This window comes from Cibotium barometz, chromosome 28, assembly GCF_041138505.1.
Source record: "Cibotium barometz isolate CiBa-2024 chromosome 28, ASM4113850v1, whole genome shotgun sequence".
Taxonomy (NCBI): domain Eukaryota; kingdom Viridiplantae; phylum Streptophyta; class Polypodiopsida; order Cyatheales; family Cibotiaceae; genus Cibotium; species Cibotium barometz.
Window position 1 is genome coordinate 15163752 of NC_141073.1, and position 5387 is coordinate 15169138.

The 5387-nt window shown below is 42.6% G+C and overlaps 1 pseudogene; it reads right to left on the reverse strand.

Annotated features, from left to right (window-relative positions):
• Positions 1 to 2254: 2254 nt before the first annotated feature.
• Positions 2255 to 3816, reverse strand: LOC147622564 (uncharacterized; annotated as a pseudogene).
• Between the last annotated feature and the right edge of the window lie 1571 nt (positions 3817 to 5387).

The window sequence follows — 5387 nt, forward strand, 5'->3', positions numbered from 1 at the left end:
AAGCCTAAGGTTCACTTAAGTGACTTTTTGTAAAATAGAGTAAAATTATTATTGAAGATAAGTGGAAAACGTGCAGAAGCTTTTACCTCTTTGTGAAGGCAACTTCCCGCGCTCACTACGCGCCCACTGTAATCGACATTGCTATTCCGTTGATTGCAATACAATCTACAGGTGTTTCTCTTCGCGTAGCTATCAATTTTCTTTGATTTAAGCTCTCTTTGTTTTCGAGATTAGCAAGCTTAATATTGTCATTGTGAGCTTAATTTGATGTTTTTGAGTTATGTGATGATGAAAGAGTAGTCTCTAGGTAATTGCTAAGTCATTTGCATGCTTAATTTCCCACAACTTTGTTAAGAGGGCTTAATCTCTCGATTAGCTTAATTACAGTGTTTAATTAATTAAGTCTCATGTTTTAGCATTGCCGTAGTGTCCCTGTGAGTCTTGTGAAGCATTCTACGAGTGTGTATCTCGGATTTGGATGTGTATGCGTAGATGCCTAATCTTGCTTAGCTTTATGTTAAGCGTGATTAGTGATTAGTGATGTGTGTGTGTGACCTTATCACATAGAGCTTTGTGCATTGCATGTTTTAGCATTAGACTCCATAGAGATTGACAACCTCTATGCGCCTCCATGCCCTAATCGGGTTCCTTCCCTAGCATTGAACAAGAGTGTGTTAGTGCTTGAATAGCTATGCTATTAGACGTCCGTCGCGGCGATCCGCTAACAACCCCCGGTAATATTCCCGGTAATACCCTCGGTAAAACCCCCGGTATTAGGCCCGAAAAATTTGGGATTTAAAAAAAAAACACTTTCAAAATTAAACATCATCCATATCACAATAGTTATCATCTTCTAGAAGATCTTGGTGAGCTTTAATATCAATAAAAATATCAAGTTCACCCATTTGCATGTCTACGCGGTGATGATGATCATATACATCAGCATCATCATTAAGCATACTAGGATCTGCATTTGTGTCTATTTGATCATAATTAATGTCATTAATATTATTCTCTAGATCTTGGAGTACTGTCTCTATCTCATTGTCTTCATCTGCATCATCTGCATCTTCATCTAGTTGATGTTCATCTTCCACCTCTACTGATCCATTATAAGAAATATCATTGGCGGACCCGACAATTATATCTACGTGCTCGATGTTATTGTGATCTACTGAACAATGATCGATATCACTGGTATTTGCTTCCTCTTGCTCTTGAATAAGCTCGTGCTCCTCATATATTTGCTTGCTACGTGGAGCTACTTGAATGACATACCACCATGTTGGATTTGTTGGAACTGGTTGAAAAACGACCTGTGAAAATTAACACATGCTTGGAGTAATTAATAATTAGTACATATATTTAGTTAATTAGGATTTAAAACCATAAATATATTATATACAAATCTAATTAAAAGTTGGAGTACTAAACGTGCTCGCATGTCTCTGCAAGTACAAAGGTGTCACTTCTATTTGTCCATAGTTTTGTTGAGTCAATGGCAACAAAGCCTGAGCCATCTCTTCGAATTGTTGGGTTTTGCCCTGTTGTGGTCGCCTTGAACCATTGCACATCAAGTAGAAACATATGGAAGCTTCTGTAGTCCACTTGAAAAACATTTTGTATCCTTCCACAATACTCTATCTTTGAAAGTTGCACCTCATCATTTTGCCTTGTAACTATCTCTTGATCAAATGATGCCATGACCCTCGAGTCAAATGTTTGTCTTTTGTGATTTATCCGATGCACTCAAAAATGTCGTTTGTGTGACCACAAAGCACCAAAAGATTCATATTTTCTACTACATCCTCTTGCAAACTCTTTCTCAATTTCTGTCACTGTCTCCCTGTTTAAAACTGCTTCTTGTAGTTTGTTATGCAACCAAGCAAGCCTCATAAATTTTGGTAGTTCTCTTAAACTTGGAGGATATTGGACGTTTGACATGTTTCTTTGGGCTCTTTTATACTCTTGTCTTTCATTGGAAATTCTATTCCTTTCTATCTCATATTCTTTCATCCACTTCTCCATGGCTGGATGATTTAGAATGCAAAACCTATTCACCTTTTCTTCTAGAATAAGATCCATTTTACGGTCAAGTCCTCTCCCTTGTAGCACCTCACCAATCATTCTGTCATCTTCTTTGTTGTGTCATAGTACAGGCATAGATGGTTCTCTTTGTCCAAGTAATTCAGAGAGGTATACTAGGGACTCTTGAACCGACCAACCCTCTAATGATACTATCCTCTGGTCTTGCTCATTGACGCACAAATCCCTTCAAAGTTTTCATGAACCTTTCAAGGAAGAACATCCATCTACTATGGACAATTCCTGCAATTGCAACTTCATCCACTATATGAACCATGAGATGAACTTGTATTGTGAGGATACTTGTTGGGAAGTGCTTTTCAAGCATACAAACTGCTTTTGCTGCATTAATCCTATTCTCATCAATGCTACTTAGTGTGATCTCCTTTTGAGAAATCCACCTTACCAAACGGGATATTTTGTAAATTACTTCGCGAACCTCTGGTGTTGCCCAATTTCTTATTGAAGTTAGGAGAATATATTGCAAGAACTTGTGCCAGTCATGTGTCTTCAACCCACATAGTTTGTTATCCTTTGTGAATGCCCCCTTTAAGCAATGCATGTGTCCTGTTGGTGTACAAAATTCGGCTATGACCTTCTTCACCCTCTTCTGCTTTTCTCTCGTTAACACCCAAGGTGCAGTTTGGAGTGTGACCAATTTATCTACCCCTATTAGAGGCCAATATGGTTGCATATGCAAGATCCGTGCATCTTTTAGATCACTCCGAGCTTTATTGTTGTCTCGAGCTCCAGCTAAGCGTTCCCATAGTATTTGCCCAACATTTTTGAAGATATGCATTGGATCTAGCAGGTTATTCACAAGAAGTCTCCTCCAATATGGCAACCTGTGGAAGATTGATAGTCGTTTCATTCCAAAAGAATTGGGACTTTCCCCTCCATTCTCTATCCATGAGTTATATTGAGAGGAGGTTGTCCATGGTGTAGGTGGTTTTGCAAGACTACCCTCCCGCATGGGATGATTTGCAGGAAGAAATCTTGTATGATTCTCTTTTCTTAAGTGAGTTAGAGTATCGAGCATTGAGTGCTGGACCATATATAGGACAAGCATGATAGCCACTTGTTGCAAGGCCACTGGCCACATCAAAATGCCACGCAAGTTAACTGATCGTGTTACCCACTACGTCTTGACACGTCTATGACAGAAATACCATCCCAAAGGACTTTTAGCTCATCCACTAGCGGAGCCAAGTATATGTCCATGTTTCTAACCTTGCACTTCTCTGGCACAAGCAATGCAAGTAATAGATGACCCTTTTTAATTGTTAGCCAAGGTGGAATATTATAGTTGACGCACACCACTGGCCATGTGCTCCAAGTAGTGGACCGTAAACCAAAAGGATTCACTTCTTCCATGGCAAGACCTAATCTAAGGTGGCGAGGTTCCTTCTTGAACTCTGGCCATTGTTGCTCAATATGCTGCCAAGCTGCACAATCAGCTGGAATGCGCATCACATTGTCAGTGGACCTATTTATAGAGTGCTATGTCATTAGCTTTGCTATATCTAGACACTCGAACATATGCTTGATTCTAGGTAGTATAGGAAAGTGTCGAAGCACCTTTGTAGGTATTGTGGTGCCTGTAAGACCTTGACGATATCTGCTAGCTTGACACTTTGGACATGATTCCATGTTGGCGTATTCCCCTCGAAATAGAATGCAATCGTTAGGACATGCGTGGATACTATTGTAATCCATTCCTATATCTGCTAAGATCTTCTTTGCCTCTTCCCTGCATGCCGGCATTGCATTTACAATGGTAGGATAGTTGACTTCATAAGTGAGAAGAGGGCACTAACACTCGCATTACTCCATCCATATATGGATTGCAAATTAAGCATTGACAAACAAGTTCGAAGGACTGTGGCACGAGAGCCTTCGAATAATGGAGTAGAGGCTAGAGATCCCAATCGTTGAATGCCCTCATCATCTTGTTGAACATCAATGGGATTTGGATTGGACTCATCATGCGGACTGGACTCTTCATTCATGTAGAAAGCCTCAATCATCTCCTCCATATCCTCATCATGTAAGGGACCATCCATGTTAGAGTCTCCATGTGTGGTTAAGGGCACACGCGTTACATCCTCCACGATATTATGTTGGTACATTTGCGAACGTGGTGGATATGATGGTAGTACCTGTGAGAAATCTACTGGTTCTTTGGAGGCGTATTGGCATATTTGATTCTCGATTACACTATCGTCCCGTTGCCCCCAATCTTCTACATGCTCATTAGCTATTTGTCGTTAATGGATGACTGTTCGCTTGCATCGATTACATGGACACAAGATCCGGTCAGACATGTTAGCAGACTTGCTTATCGGATAATCCTGCCTATGACCCACTGATCACACCTGTACACAATAAAGATAAAATTAATACTTTAAATGGTTTCAAAGACACGCTCATATGTATGCTCCCCCTCTCTCTCCTTACACACTTATATGTATGCTCCCCCTCTCTCTCCTTACACGGTCATTAGGGAGCTCTTTGTCTTAGTCCAGGACCCGCCACGTGGAGGCGGCTCCCAATTGGGTCCCGCGGGACGAGATGGCACATACGCGGGATGGCGGGACGGCACATATGCGGGACGACGGGATGAGGGGATGGTAACGTGCGACGTCGGAGTGCGGGGCGAGATAGCACATAAGCGGGACGGCGGATGGCACATACGCGGGACGACGGGACGGTAACGCGCGACGTTGGAGTGCGAGACGAGACAACATATAAGCGGGACGGCGGGACGGCACATACGCGGGACGGCGGAGTACGCAGGGGACCAGGGCTACGTGGGCATGAGGGGCACCTAGTACCCTTAAAGTAGCGGAGTACGCAGGGGACCAGGGCTACGCGGGCATGAGGGCCACCTGGTACCCTTAAATACCGGGTGGACCATGCTACTTTAGATAGAAATGCCGCGCGTCAAAAACTGCCCCGGTATCACCCCAAAAACTGCCCCCGGTATCACCCCCGGTAAAACCCCCAAAAATTTTAAATTTCAAAATTTCTGGGGGTCTTACCGGGGGCCTGGGGAAATTGAGTAAAGCCCAATTTCTTTTGCGCGAGCTTATTCTTCTCTCTTGGCCGCCTAGATCTGCAGGTATGTTTCACCCAACACACATACACACACCCACACACATGCACATACACGTTTTCATCTCTCTCCTCCTTCTAATGCACGTGTTTGTTTTGGTTTTGTAGGTGTGTGTGTGCGTATACGATCTCAACGTCGCGACCTCCGACAGCGACATATCACTCATACGCCACTCTAATCAAAGAGG